This window comes from Oreochromis niloticus, linkage group LG23 (assembly GCF_001858045.2).
Source record: "Oreochromis niloticus isolate F11D_XX linkage group LG23, O_niloticus_UMD_NMBU, whole genome shotgun sequence".
Classification (NCBI taxonomy): Eukaryota; Metazoa; Chordata; class Actinopteri; order Cichliformes; family Cichlidae; genus Oreochromis; species Oreochromis niloticus.
In genome coordinates, this window is record NC_031986.2 from 3,369,624 (window position 1) to 3,386,128 (window position 16,505).

Below are 16,505 nucleotides of genomic sequence, written 5' to 3' on the forward strand. Positions count from 1 at the left end.
GGGGCCTTAACGTTGTAACTTTATCAATAAAATGCCTTAAGAAATGTTCACAAAGGGACGAGGAGGCCTCCTTATATGTGGTAGCACAAGGATCAATTAGAGTTAAAAATGTTAAAAAGGGCGCGAGGCTTGTGGCAATTGGTCAAAATAAGACCTGACAGAAAGGCAGATTTAGCAGCTTTCACGGTCTTCTGATATTTTGCTAAACAATTACGAAGAATTTCCAGGACATTTGAAGTTTGTCCTTTTTCCACTTCCTCTCAGCGCGACGGCATTCACGCCTGAGAGCATGGGTAGTTTCATTCAGCCAGGGTTGATATAACAACTTAGTACGCTTGTCTTTGTAGGAGCCACAGTGTCCAAAATAGAAGAGTATGTGGAATTAAAAAGATTGGTAAGCTCATTAACCGATAAATCCAAAAGACGTCTGGAGTCGTAAAGGGCAGAGTTGGTAAAAAAAGAGCAGAGAAATTAGCAGTAGTAACAGAATTAATCGAGCGCATCTGACGCTAGGAGCCGTCACCGTTCAGCTCCATATGTCTTAGCAACATGAAACATAACCGAAAAATGTCATATAAACACCGGTCCAAGTCCAGTCAAAGGGTTTTCCCTTTAACTATATTTAAATATTTATAATCAGCATCGGATGCAGCATCTGGAACATGTAAACAAATCTAACCGGCTATCCATTAAAGATAGATAAAGATTAAAGAAGTCCAGACGCTTTCTTTCCAAGCTCCTTACTAGGATGACCTGGATGACTGAGAATCTTAACAGACATCTAATCGGCTATCCTGAAACACCGGGACCGGGGGCTCTTCTCCCGGAGATCCGGATCCACTCACCGGGAAAACTTCAGAGTCTGGTCCCTTAGAAACTGTGTTCCGTCCCAGAACCCATCCGGTCTCCTTATCGGCTGCTAATAACGGTTATTGATCAGTTATTGATCACTGACTGCTTCCAGATCGCAGTTTTCGCGCTGGAGTGACGTCAACTCACTGGGCAGGGCGATTTTAGCCCATTTTTAACCAGTAAGATTTCTTACTTGTTTTTGACAATATTTGCTGTTTGTGTGACACACTACTAAAAAAATATAAAAGCATACAGTACTTGGTTGAGACGTAACATTTTAACAACAAAAGTATAGATATCCCCCCCTCTCCCAAAATGGTTTGTTCCAGCTCGGCTCTCCGCTGCTCTGGCTCGTTGCTGCCAGAGCGATGGTGGCTGAGACGCAGCGGAGCGGAGCTGTAAGTGCCTGGCTTAAAACAGGGCATGTTAGCTGCATTTACCTTCCGGTACTCTTTATATAGTTAGGTAGGAGTCAGACCATGTTTCTTTTTAAGCTGAAAACATTACACACAGGCAGTGGCGGTCCTAGCCTGTTTGGCGCCCTGGGCGAACACCCCCTCTGGCGCCCCCCCCCCCCCACACACACACACACGCACGCACACACACACACACACACACACATGTATGCAACGGCTACTAAACAGACATAATTCGTCATACAATGAGAACAGGACAAATCAACAATTGACACTGACTAATTAATATTATATTATTGTATATATTGTTTGGAGTTTAGTCTGTTACTGTTACTATTTTTACCATTTCTTCTTGGAGGAACTGTAACCCACATAATTAAGAAAGTTTTCTGAAAGTTTTAGGATACATGACCTGCCATTATCCAATGACACATCTGCTTACCTGTATCTTTCTCCATGTAGGAGCCATAATTAAATGTATTGAATTTTAATAATCACTGGGTTTTCATTTGTTTGGTTGCTATGGTGATGTGTAACGGGAGTCACGTGGGTGGTAGCGGTGACGTTAAGAGGGCGTTGTCAGTCTGTCATTCACTGGTTTGATTTTGACAGAGCAGGGCTGGGTAGCTGTAGTTTTTGTTGACCGCAACACAACGAGTTTCCCCTTGTTGCATTAGAGCCTGTGACGTTTTAAGAGTTTGAATCGCGAGCCGATCACATTGCTCTGTAAACTTTTCAAGCACTTTAATAAACAAGCAAGCAATTCCACCTCTCGCATTATTGCGTAAGTTGACAGCGCGTCAGGCAAATAGGCTCAGTCCTGGCCTCTAGCGACTGTGGAAGTCGCTACACTCCTCTTCTTTTGTCTTTTTTTTTTAACTTTAAAAACGGGTTGTGTGTGAGACTTTAAATCAACAAAATACAAATATACATTTTAAATTGTTATTGATCCCTTTACCCCGAGTCCTAAAGTGTATATTTAGTTTTTTACTCTTAAATATTTATTGTTTGTTTACTTGCACCGCTGTAACTGGAGCCTCGTCGTCTCGTCTCTCTATATACTGGATTGTCTGTAGCGGAGATGACAATAAAGTTACTTTGACTTCAGCAGCGAGCAGGCGCACCGAGGGCTCTCGCGCTCACTTTCCGCGTATAGAATTTTGAAAAAACATCGGTGCAAATTATAAGTCTGTATCATGATGTCTGGTGTTTTCGTGTTGTTGGTTTGTTTTATTTTGTTTTATTTTGCGAGTTGGTTATTAGATGCTGCTCCAGCCAGCCAGAGAATCCCCGCCGCCCGCCCTCTCCTCCCTGTGCCGCAAGCAGCAGGCGCACCTCGCAAACGGAGGGCGCCCTTACTCCCAGCAAATGGGCGGTAGAAACCGATCGGTGCCTATGACATTCCCAATATGCGCTGGCATGATGTCGGGCAGCATGAGTACAAGCATTTTTTTTTTTTGCCGATGCCCGTGATGCCGCCCCACCACGATGCCGCCCGGGCAACCGCCCGTGTCGCCCGTATCTAAAACCGCTACTGCACACAGGTAACCTGCAGCAGGGCCGTGCAGAGACGTTTATAGGGGCGGGTGCTCAAAGCTAAAAAAGGGCACATTGAACCAGGCTGAATAACAACAACACATTCATCAAGAATCTAATATGGGATCGCATCATACTATATCACTGTTGTGAGGCAAAGCAAACGTAGCCTATGTTTTACCTGATGGGTACAATGTTGCTGTTGAGGGGTTGCTGCTGCTGCTGCTGCTGATAGTGCTGGAGGGCAGGGCTGTGTTGATCTGAGACTGTAGACATTAAAAAGTCCATAGGAGAGATGGTAGCTGATTAAACAAGTGTCATGAGATAATAACAAATGCAAAGATTGGTGACAGCGCTTGGAACCATAAGGCAACAAAATCTGAGAAATAAACTAGACCCTGCCTGTGAATCACTCTTTGCCTCTCTTCCTCCTTCCATCCCCTCATTTCATCTATCACTCTCCACTTGCTGTCCATCTGAGAACAAGGCATAACTTGCTATTGCAATACACTATTGCAATACACGCCAGTGCGTGAATGTGAGAGTGAATGAATAGTGGCATTGTAAAGCGCTTTGGGTGCCTTAAAAAGCGCTATATGAAATCCAATCCATTATTATTATTATTATTATTATTATTATTATTATTATTATTATTGTTACTATTATTTAATTATCCACACTTAACAACTCTTACACTTAATCTATAATAAAATGATGACAGAAAAATGTTATAGAAGCAAAACATTTCAGTTGTGCTTATTATTATTTTATACTGGAATACCTCTCCAACAACTGGTACATGTGTTAATGTTACCTGTGCTCTTTGTAATCCAGCTGCTGAGGGATCCACTGCCTTTAGTAGCCTCACACAGCTCCTACTGTTTCCTCCTCATGTCCTTACCAGCCATGTCTGGACAATGTTATGAGTAATAATTCAAAAATCCATATACATAAAACACACACATGCACGCACACACAGTGACATTTTAGACCTTCTTCAGAATACTGTATATACTGTGGGCACAAGTTTCCATCATGGTGCTGATCCAGAATCCTTCCCTTATTATTTATTACTAGAGCTACAATAATAAAGCAATGAGGGGAAAAAAGTAACAAATTTATAATAATGTATTTATGATGATTCAATTTGTTTCACTAGCCACTCTGTGCAGGCAGAAAGCTTATTACATTTTTAAACTGTAGAGATACAATAATTTTGCTGCTGTAAAATCAGCATTTTGTCTTATTTAAAATATAAATCTAATATAATCTGTTTCTTAATGTATGTTCTTTAAAATACAGCGTGTTTTTTTAAAATATTATAATTATAATAATCCATAATTATGTGGACATGCATATTAGATCATTTTAAGTGAAATATAAGCCCTCTAGAAAGGCAGGAAAAGCCCTGTAACTTACTTTAAAACTAAATATGTTCCCTAAAACGGTGACAGAGCTACAGACCCATGACAGCCTTACCCAGTGAGCCAGCAGCTATGACCAGCACTACTTGTGAAGTTAATAAAAGGACAGGTAATGTTTGTCGCGCTGTTGCACACACAGCACGCTCATTTGTTTCAGTTCGTGAGTTGCCACAAGACAGCTTACCAACGTGTACGTGATAAGCTAATACTCCTGTGTGCTTTAGACTACAGTGTGCGCTGTACACCTACTTACTGGTTTTGTCGCATCAGTCTGTGTGTCTGAGGTAATTTGTGTTTCTCCTACAGCTCCGGACCGCAAAAAATGCGCGTGCACTTTGTGAGCTCGTTCCTGGCTCGTAACCAGCGCGTTCTGCCGTCAAGGGCGATCATTGGTTAATGGTGATCATGTGACTGATGCAAGCCAGATCCTTTTATTTAGCAAAAATGTGATTAATAGTTAAATATTATTGTTGAGGGGCACAGACAGGACTCCACAAGCACACACACATTTTAAAAAAAAAATTAAAAATTAAAAAAAAAATTGCCTCAACAAAAGGGCACTTTGGGCACCCATCAGGAAAGGGCGGGTGCTCAAGCCCCTTCCGCCCCCCCCTCTGCACGTGCCTGACCTGCAGTGTGGGAAACGTGTTTTCCTACGATGTTTGCTACCGTACAATCCCTCCTGCTCTGTAGTAAAATCAGCAACATTTGACCGTCCTGTTGCTCCCATTGAAATTTATATAGCCTATTTAAAATTTTACTCTGGCTGGGTTCACTATCTGAGCAATGGCAGCGTCCACCCTCTGCCTCAGGTCCTCAGGTGACAGGTTCCCGATGTCCTCGTTCAGGTTTACATCCAACTTTTTGATCAACTCGTCAATGATGACCTTCTGTCTCTCCATTTATTATTGTGCTATCTACTGTACAATATAAAGCGCCTTGAGGCGACTTTTGTTGTGATTTGGCGCTGTATAAATAAAATTGAATTGAATTGAATTGAATTAAAATCTGAAACTGAACATTTTCCGTAGCCTGCTGTTTTTACCACTGTCCTGTTTGAAATGGATACTAACTAGCTAACTGACTGAATGCCCATTAACCTTATAACTCTTGTGTGTGTGTGTGTGTGTGTGTGTGTACAGAGAGACAGCCAGGTTCATAATGGAAGTTTTTTCAAAAAAAGGAGCCACATTCAGGTAAAAGTGTAAAATCAAATAATCCGTTAATCAAGAATAATGTTGGATCAGTGTTTCAATATTTATATCTTTTATTAGATGTTCTTGTGGTTTGGTTATTTGCCTTTTGGTTGAAAGTACACTGAGAGAGGACTTTTGTTAGTGATCTTAATAGTATTTTTTCATATTAATGTAATTTTTTTATCTAATTGAATACAATCTATTTGTGTATGATTGTCAGTCCAAAGAGGGAGAGAGGAAAGAGGGAACGTGAGGAGAAAGTACAAGGTAAGGAAGAACCAGGTAAGAAAACAGACAGGGAACAGTGACAGGCACAACAGAAACTATTAACCTGATAAAGAGAAAAAACCTGATTTTACTCACACAATCTGGAAGTTGTGTCTCCCTATATTAAAGCTGCTATACAGAATCTGCAAAACAAACTGGGTTGAAACATTTTTGACCCTCTTTAACAACATTCCAACATAACGTGATAATTTATTGGGGAGATTAAAATTAATGATATATTTTATGTGGTTCAGCCACAACTCTACTAAAACCTCAGCCAGTAATAGGTAGGCCAACTTTTGGACCATCTAGTTGTCTGTGTGAATGCCGCAGTACATACATCACATTTGCGCACTATCAGAAAGTGCCAAACAGCCCTGGTGGAGTGAGGAGCTGTAAAGAAAAGCAGAGTGCTCTGTTTATATTCTAAAAATGTTTAAGCTAGCTTGTTTCAAAGATTCTGTACTGCAGCTTTAAATGTTTTCCAAAAGCACACATACACATCTCCAAAGTTGATTCTGTTCATCTGGATGTAGCGTTTTGTGGGAGAAAAGTTTCATCACTCATCCAAGTGACTTTTTCAGTCTCAGCTGACTGCAGGTTTCCCCAATCTTATAAACAGTACATTTGCATAGTGACTGAAACCAGCCCACTGAAGGAACAATGGGCTGGGAGGTCAGTTCCTTAATCTTAATCACACATACACTTATCAGTTATTCTCAACTTTTTACAGTGTGTACCACCTGATAAAAATGTCAAGCTCTCCCAAGTACTACTATGAAAGCATGAAACTCATAAATCTTACAACACAAAATTAGTATTAGTAAATTAGTAAAATTAGTATCTGCAGTAACGATTTTACCACAGGTAAAGTTGCCTCCATTTTTATATTTTTTTTTATCAATATTTTGTAATAATTTGCACAGAGATGGTAAAATTATGATGACTGATAACGAAGAAGAAGACAACAGATGACGAGGACAGGGAGGAACATGGGTTTAAATGCACAAAGGAGACAGTCAGAAAGAACTGCTGTTTATCTTGCCTGGCTGGGCAACTCTGTGGGTGCTCAGCACCCCCAAAGCTCTGATCCTAGAATCGCCCCTGTATTTTTCTTTTCTTACATTTCTCCATACTTGGCCTACCCGGGGTTGAAAGTCTCGATACATGCACGGCGTTTTGGCGGGTGCACCGGCTTCCACGTTATGCAACGGTTATTTTGAACAATGAAAATAATAAAATCTAATTTTATTTTAATATTTCAAGATCACAATAATCTTCCAATTTAGTTCTACAATTTAAAAAAGTAGCGCAAATAAAATACACTTCAAATAAATACTTATCATTTATTGTCCCAAGCCATGTGGAGCCGCAGTATAAGGATGAAAGAGCCACATGCGACTCCTGGTCTATACAGACAGTAATCCCCTCACATATGTGATGAGTACTGCAACGCTGAATGCAGTAGGCCACCGCTGGGTAGGTGAGCTGGCAGATTTCAGGTTTGATGTCAAATAAAGGCCGGGGAAGGTGAACACTGATGCAGACTCATTCTCTTGGTTTCCACTTGACATTGACACCTCCCTCACAAAGTGTACTGAAGAGCTGACGAGAGAGGCCATTCAGGCTACATGGGAGGGTTGTGAGTCTGCAAAGAGACAAGATGCTGCATATGTCGCTGCCCTGTGCCTAACATGTCCAGCCAGAGACACTTGTGAACATGTCACCATTGCAGCCTGTCACAGTGACCTGGTAAAATCCCAAAGGAAGGATGCAACTATCAGTTAACTTATCAAACTGAAAGAAACAAAATCAGTAATAACTAATGATGGCAGAAGGAGAGCCAGTGGCTCTGTGAGAAAGCTTATGCACGAGTGGGGAAAGCTTCATATGGAAAATCAGCTGCAACATCGTACAGCAGCTCAGAGAAAGCAGCTTGTGCTGCCAGCGCAATATCATCTCCTAGTGCTTAAACATCTCCATGATGGGTCACGCAGGGCAGAGAGGGTCATTCACTTGGCACGGGACCGTTTCTACTGGCCTCTTATGAACAGGGACATTGAGGCATATGTGACCAGAAAACGCCCCTGCATTAAGCAAAAGAAACCAGTCAAACACATCAGAGCCCCAATGGGATGATGCCTCTCCACATCTGCACCACTCGAACTTGTGTCCATAGACTATATGGGGGGGGCTACGACTACATTTTGGTAGTCATTGACCACTTCACCAGGTTTGCTCAGGCGTACCCCACAAAAAACAAGTCTGGCAGAACAGCTGCAGAAAAGATTTTAATGACTTCATCCCCAGTTTGGATTTCCAAGATGGCTACACCACGACCAAGGGCGGGAATTTGAAAATGACTTATTTACAACCCTACGACACCTGGCTGCAGCTGCTCACTCAAGGACAACACCATACCATCCAAATGGCAACCCAGCTGAGCGATTTCATTGGACATTTCTTCAAATGCTAAGGACACTGGAGGAGAAGGCAAAGAGCAGCTGGAAAGAGCATCTGCCTCAGATAGTACATGCATACAACTGCACCAGGCACGAGGCAACAGGCTTTTCACCCCACTGCCTCATGTTGGGTCGACACCCCCATCTCCTAGTAGACTTAATTTTTGGCCTGTTAGCCAGAGATCGGACTGAAACACCTCAGAGCAATGCTAAAAAGTGGGCTTTGTGGATGGAGGAGGCTTACCGTATTGCAGCTGAGAACAGCCAGCACTCTAGTGCAAGGCGTAAGAAGAACTATGATCATCAGACACAGAACACAGTCACTCTCCAACCTGGTGAGACAGTGTCCTGGTCTGTAACATGAGTGAGAGGGGAGGACCTGGAAAACTGAGACCTTGCTGGGAGTCAAACAACAAGTGAGTGACAGTCCCATTTACAAAATGTGTTCAGAGACGTAATGTGTTTACTTCATAGAAATCTCCTACACCTCGTGAATGACCTACCTGTTGACCACTGGGGGACCACTTCCACGTAGAGGGAACCAAAAGAAAAGAAGTCATCATGTTGGGAGACGTGACTGGATGGAGACACCTGAAAGCAGTGACTGTGAAAACTCTGAAACAGCCAGAGTACAGTAGTGGCTTAGAGTATCACCACAAGCTCAGCATCTAACAGTGAATCTGGACCAACATATCACACAAGTAGTTTGGTGTTTAAGTGACTCAGAGGATCAAGGACAGGAGCAGTGAGAAAAGTTATCCTCTCATCACGGTGAATTGTGTGCGCCTTATACAACAGGACAGCAGGAGAGAGCTGGACCATTTTTTGTGCCCAGGTATTTTGTGCAGGTGAAGCAATGAAAAACTCACAACTGCATTTCTTAGTATGACAGGACAGGATGATGACACTGAGGCGCTTAAGAGAAGAAATCCAGACCCTTTCACTTTCAAGGAAATTGTGACGCATTAGTAGAAAAAAATAATCATTAATAAATCAATATCAGTGACATAAACACACAGGAGATGCAGGATGAGTTATCCAGATTCATTTAATAATCAACCAATAAATTTAGATTGTCCAATTAATGTTGCTACTAATTCCCTGATTGATACATTTCTTTACATTTGCCCATTTGTTTGTTAAATTGATTCATAAATAATTAATTGATCAAATTAAACTCCAATTCCTGCTAGCTTTGGCAAAGCTGAGCATGTTCGGTCTGTTGTGTATACAGTTGTGGCTCTAAATACAGACTGAAGTGGCAAAGTGCGCAAAAGCAAATTTTGTACCACTGACAAAACATTAGGCCACAACTGTATTCATAACTCAGGCTGATAGTAGCAACAGTTTTTAACCCAGCACAAGCTCTCTAAGAAGACGAGGAAAAACTCCTCAAAAACTTGAGAAGAAACCTCGGGAAAGGCAATTCAGAGAGAGATCCCCTTTCCACGGATTGCTGGGGGTGGGTGGGAAATGTATGGAAAATACAATGGCAACAAGACTAAAGACCGGGTGGAAGTTCCACTGCGATCTCATGGTCCACTTGCTCTTGTGGGGTGCTTCCAGAGGGGCGGGCCCTGTAAAAATGATAGCAATGATAAAAACATGGACAGCTATGTGCCATAGCTTTTGAATGTGACCGAATACTTCTTTGTTAGAGCTGCTGCTCTGTAACCCTGTTTTACTTGGCATCAGTACGTCATTTGAGCCAGGGATGATTCTGAACTTCCTCTAGGGTGAGACGGTCTTCATGGCTCTGACAGTAACAACCCAACAGAAAACACTTGCAATCTGTTCAGAAATACAAAAGTGGGGTTCGAGTTTATCACGTTGGTGTTTATATAAGTGTGCATTAGCGATACAGATAAAGACAGATAACACAGAAAACAGAATTTTCAAGCCTTGTAATGCGACAGGTTAAAGAATTAACATTCAGCTTACCCTCTGAAATGTCAGTGCGCATCTCAGATGTGTTGTTGTCATCAGGGATGATGTGACGTACCAGCCAATCCATCACCGTACCCAGCTGCAAAACTGTGACGCAGTCTGCTGTGGTGGCATTAAAGTCCTGCCAGTTTGGAGCAGGTGATTTGGTCCCTAAAATCCAGAGAGAAATTATTCATGGTAAGGAATTCATGTGGACACTAAGCGTGTGGGCACTAAGCGCGTGGGCATTAAGCGCGTGGGCACTAAGCGTGTGGGCAGGCAAGGACATTTAAACAGTGAGGCTGACGACCTACCATTTCTTCGTGTGATTGCTTCTGGTGTAAAAGTGACTCCAATGCCAAAATCGATGAATCTGACACATTGAAATGCTGGATGATCAGGCGATGTGTCACACACAATATTGTCTGGCTTAATGTCTCGATGGAAGACACCCTTGGATTGCATTTCAGCGGCTGCATGTACCAGCTGTCTCATTATGACCTGACAGACAAATGAAAAATACGTTCAAATAATCAGATTTACATTATCCATTAAGGACTGCCATATATGTTATCTTGCCACTCGCTGACCTTAACCTCCCTCTCGTGCACAAAGGTTCTTCTGTTTGCCAGGTAGGCTTCCAAGTCTATGTTTTCTTTGGCCTTTCAAAGACCATAATGAGTTCGTCTTCCAAGTCATACCAGTCGATTAAAATGGGGGTCACATTGCTGCTTGTAGCCTCTGGTCCTGCCCCCACTTTTATTAGCAATGCCACCTCCTTGGGAATCTTGGTCATTTTACCATTAAGAAGCTTGAGAAACAGAACATCAAGGTCAGTGTTCAAACATTAGGCTGTTTGAGGTACACGTTGGGGGAAAACAACAGAAAAAGACAAACATTTCTTACCACTGGTTGGTAGCTGACTAAAACATGAGCAACATGCTTAATCACCACCTGCATTACAAAGAAAATGTGTTCTAGAAAAAAGAGAACAGGAGGAACTCGAAGAATTGTAAAGTGCACACATAAGAAGCCATACTGGGAAATTGTCTTCTCTGCGTTTTCCAAAGAAGACAGTCCCAAAGCCTCCTTCACCCAGCTTATCCTGCTCTTTGTATTTTCTTCAAAGTCCTCTACAGAGAGACAAAACAAACACAGGGGTTGTGATTAGTTGTATGTAGGAAAGCTGTCATTGCCTCAATTTACACATTCACACAGGCTTTGTTAGAAGCTTCCTGGTGATTAGCAGATGGATACCAGCTAAACTCTGAGAGCTTGGGAAAGAGGCTCTATCACTGCAGGTGTGGTGTGTACTTCTTACCTATACTGTGACTTTTGTATGTGCTGGGCAAAGGTGTATCTGCCTCAAAGACGGAGCAGCTGGCCTCCTCCTGTGAGCTTGATGTCTTGCTCTTTTTACTGCGTGGTTGTTTTGTTCCATCGCTGCTTGACTTTCGTTTGCTGCTCTTCTTTCTGAAAGCAGCTGGAAAACCAAAAACCAATTAGACCTCTGAACTCCACACAGGCCTACAGATGATCAATAACTAGAAAACAAAACATAATCTCTCTGAATGTCTCACTTACACTTCTCCAAGACAAGATGGCTGAGGCCTGGGGTTGGACTTTTGCTGTCCTTGCTTCTTTTGGAAGCTTTTTCCAGTCTTTCTGTGGCACAATCTTTTCGTTTGGAGCTCTTGATTCGCCCATCTGACGTCCTGTCCTCTATCCTGAGGAACCAGGGCTCAGTGTGGCGGTCTGCAGTTTGTACAAAGATCACTTGGTTACTACTGAATCAAAACACCTGAAGGAAAAGCCCCAAATTAAGATGAATTTAACAGGTAAAGGAGACTTTACTCACCTAGATATTTACGCACACCCACAGCACGTGGTGTGGTAAAGGTCAGCCAAGATTTTGACGACATGTCAGGAACTGGTTCAAAATTGTACTCTTTGTACTAAACTCACTTGAACTCTGACTTTGTATGCAGTTAGAACTATCACAAGACATTAAAACAAAACATGGGCATCGATGACATCACAGGAATCTAACATTCTAATCTATGCAAACTGTCTCCAAGGCTACAGAATATCAGATTAAATCATAACTAAGGAGTAAAAAGCAGCATCAGTCTTAGGGTGTATGTTACATGTTTGCCACTTTGGATGAGTGAGTGCAATACTTCATCGGCCTGTGTTGTAGCAACCTGTTGAACCTGCTGAGAAACTTTTCTTTGTCCACTCTGCCCCAAACTTCACATGCTCCATAAAAGTCGAGGCCTAGAGACCTCTGCATAGTTATTGCAATTAGCATTAGGTTATCAGTGTCATCTGATATCCATGACATTTACAGTACAGTACTCACACATGACATAGGAGGGAATAAAATTTAGATTTTTTGACATAAATTTGATCATATGAAATTGGATTTTTTTAAACTATGAAATAATGTAACTTTTTCCTTCCGTCGTACTTCAGAAATATAATATCTTAAGTTTTGAACATTTTAAAACATTGAAGTTTGCTCGTTGTATTTATAAGATCCAACATGGACGTGCTCCACAATCATTGATCAGTCATGTTAAAATCCATTATCAGTGGAAAACAAACCTGATCCTCTACTAGAGGTGATTGTGCAATACCTTTTAGACATAACGCTCAGCAAACAGTTATTATCAGTTACAGGTAGTGAGATTTGGAGTGATATTCCAGCTGTAATAAGAGAATGTACTACCTTCAACACATTTAAAACTCATCTCAAACAATGGCTAAAGAGGAATTTGATTAGTGATTATTAATTTTATATTAATATGTGTTATCTTTATTGTTGTATGTTTTATATTTATTGTTTTATTGTACTATGACATTTCATGTTGTAATTTTATGTTTTTGTGGTCTGGACTAGATCGTTCTACATTGTCTGATGGTGTGTTAAATTTCGTGTTTATAGATTTTGTCTGACCTGCCAGGGGCGACAGATGAAGGGTAGCCTTTTGGCTAACTGGCATATTTACACTGATGTATTCATTAACATGCACTGTCACCTTTAAAGAAATAAGGAAATTGATTCAATGTAAATTTAAACACACACTGACTTATTGCTGAAAATACTCAATTGCGGAAATGTGAATCTGTGGCTAAAGATTACTGCTGTTCTACCATTAAACCAGTCCCAAATCAAATACGCAGATCCATCTGCTGAGGCAACACCTTGCAGACCTTTTTTTTTAACTAACATTTGTGTTTGTGTTTTTGGTCATATAGTCTAAATGATTTTTTCTAGTCTTTCTGTGGCACAATCTTTTCGTTTGCAGCTCACAATGGAGCGGTTCACAACCAAGTGTGACGCGTCAGGAATTAGAATCAGCACCTCCAAGTCTTAGGCCATGGTGCTCAGTCAGAAAATGCAGGAGTGCCCACTCTGGTTCTGGGACGAGTTTCTGCCCCATGTTAAGGAGTTTAAGTATCTTGGGGTCTTGTTCACGAGTGAGGGGAGAGGGGAGCAGGAGATGGACAGATGGATTGGCGCTGTGGCTCCAGTGATGCGGCTCCAGTGATAGGCTTAGACTGTGTGCATATTTGATATAAGGTCAAAAAGTACATATAGGTGTCCATTTAAGGATCATATGTTAATGTTTAAATAACAAAATAATTTTAAAAATCACAGCCAACAGGGGAAAAAAAAAATATCAAAAATGGGTTTGTTTTAGAATCTTTGTTTCTTTTTTTGATGCTCATCAGGGAAAGCCAAAAGATCCCTCAGAGGGAAGTTCCACGAATGGTGGCACTATTTTCTGGATAACTGATTAGTTAGTACGTAGTGATTTTATAACTGCTGGTCTCTAATCTGTATTATGAACTTTCTTTGCTCACGTAAATATGTGTGTTTTCTGGGCCAAGTAACTCTTATTTGGCACAAAATGATCCCTATGAGTATCAGCTCCTTCAAAAGGGTAGTTATTAGAGGATGGTGATAAATTGGTCATTAAAAGCTATAAAGAACATATAAATATAACAGTAAAATGCAACATTTTTACAAACCAAGAGATTAATGCTGCAGAAAATAGTTAATCTTGGGGCTTAGCACACCGAGTGTTGAAATAAACATTTAAATTAAAGTTAACCTATTTTAGGTCAAATTGCTGCAACTCCTGAACCACTGGCACAACTGAAAAATTCAAACGGCTCCTGAAAGCATCAACTCTGTGCTTTTTCAGTGATATAAGGGTCATTACTATAAGCCCAGGCAGGTGCTACATCCAAATTTTGGCAAATAACACAGAAAACAACACAGCAAAAACAAAACTATAAAAACATGGTTGTGTGTGTGTTTTGTGTAGGGCTCCATCACACTCACTAACTCTCTCTTCTGTCAGCCAACCTCCAACCGTCTTTTTGGGGTTGCTGCAACACTGTGCCTGGGATTACTGTAATGACCCTAAAATCACTGACAAGCACAGAGTCACTGTTTTCAGGAACCATTGAAAGTCTTTCATTTGAAATGGTTCAGGAGTTATGGGAGTTACAGATGTTGAAAATGTTGCAAAACCCCTGTCTGAGGCTATTGACAGGTGCTGCTGTTTATTTCTAAGGCACAGTGGCATATTAGAGCTCTGAAATTTTAAATAGATCTAATTAAACATTGGAAATCAATTTAGTCTGTCAGCAGAAAAGTAAAATTAATTTGGCTTTCCGTGCCAGTTACACACTCCCCTTCTTATTCCAAATAAGCACACCCTCCAAGCAGCAACTATCACACACATAGCAGTCATAGAAAAAAGTGTGTTTCAGTGTTAAATGTAGTGCAATTTACAGTAAATTGTCCACCACAAACCTTAGTAGAGTTTAAGTTTTGGTAGAACAGTCAAGCTGTGCTCATTAGTCTAGCATAGAAATTTTGTAATTTCTTTTTAATTATTAGATCAGATAATTTTAGTGCTATTTTTGTAATTCCATTAAAAAATGCAGTTTGCCAGTTAGGTAATCAAATAACGATCAGTTACAGCTGACTTACAGGCCAGTCACCTGTCAGTCAAAGTGGCCATGCCCTTACCTACCATCACTGTCCAAATGACCCACCATACAGTTGTTATGAAGTTTGAAACTGTACTGTACAGGGAAAAATATTTCTTGTACCAGGTTGTAGGTGTGCATTTTAATGGTATTTAGTGGAGGATTTTAAATTGTAAACTGTTGGTTACATAGCCCATTTCTACTCTACTTCAGCACTCAAAGCTCACGTAGAGCTCAAACTTCAGAGACGAACACAAAGGAGATTTCCTGCATCTTTGAACGGCTGACAGTGACTTTAATAAAGTAATGGTTCCATGGGGTCATCCTCTCTGGGGGATTTGGATTAATAAGAAATTTTCTGCAACAAAGAATAGCAGGTACAATCAGTACAGTATTTTTTATCTGAACACTGAATAAGACATGATCCTGTCACATTCACATATATTTTCATACTGGTTATACCAGGTAAAGGAGCTAAGATATCGTCAGTTCTGATAACAGAGAGTCTCTTTCATTTAAACCATTTCTGTTCACGTTTTAATCAAAACATGAAAAGTGTTACTATTTAATGTACCTGTTAAAAGACTTTGTGTCTTCTCACTATGTTCACAGGTTGAACTCTGTTGACGTCAAGTACCAGATCTGGAAGCTGGGGGTTGTGTTCACAGACAATGTAAGTAATCAGAATCAGTCAGGAGAGCGATGTCTGGCTCCATCATGTGGATTCCCTGCAGAAGTTCTTAAGCTCTTTTGTCTTTGTTGTTTATATCAGAGTAATTTCATAGGAACATTTTTAGTTTACCTCAACTTTTTTTTCTAGTTCCTGTTTAAAAAGTTTTAAAGTTGCTTATGGCATTTAACATCAATAGCAGTAACGGCATCATATGACTTGTTGTATCGGCCCATAACATTACAGGGAGTGCAGAATTATTAGACAAGTTGTATTTTTGAGGAATAATTTTATTATTGAACAACAACCATGTTCTCAATGAACCCAAAAAACTCATTAATATCAAAGCTGAATGTTTTTGGAAGTAGTTTTTAGTTTGTTTTTAGTTTTAGCTATTTTAGGGGGATATCTGTGTGTGCAGGTGACCATTACTGTGCAGAATTATTAGGCAACTTAACAAAAAACAAATATATACCCATTTCAATGATTTATTTTTACCAGTGAAACCAATATAACATCTCCACATTCACAAATATACATTTCTGACATTCAAAAACAAAACAAAAACAAATCAGCGACCAATATAGCCACCTTTCTTTGCAAGGACACTCAAAAGCCTGCCATCCATGGATTCTGTCAGTGTTTTGATCTGTTCACCATCAACATTGCGTGCAGCAGCAAGCACAGCCTCCCAGACACTGTTCAGAGAGGTGTACTGTTTTCCCTCCTTGTAAATCTCACATTTG

The 16,505-nt window shown here is 40.7% G+C and overlaps 1 protein-coding gene and 1 long non-coding RNA gene across 4 annotated transcripts in view; both read right to left on the minus strand.

Annotated features, from left to right (window-relative positions):
• LOC109197015 (ATP-dependent DNA helicase PIF1) overlaps positions 1 to 16,505 on the minus strand; it is a 933,009-nt gene that overhangs the window by 224,234 nt on the left and 692,270 nt on the right. The gene's annotated exons all lie outside the window — the stretch shown is intronic.
• Positions 9,184 to 11,200, minus strand: LOC109196817 (uncharacterized). Of its 2 annotated transcripts, XR_003216228.1 has the most exons (7): positions 11,119 to 11,200; positions 10,986 to 11,033; positions 10,670 to 10,890; positions 10,394 to 10,580; positions 10,095 to 10,250; positions 9,839 to 9,944; positions 9,184 to 9,730 (listed from the first exon to the last, which is right to left on the minus strand). It is a non-coding gene; the product is annotated as an uncharacterized LOC109196817 (long non-coding RNA). The 2 variants fall into 2 exon arrangements; XR_003216227.1 differs by having other exon boundaries at positions 9,184 to 9,944.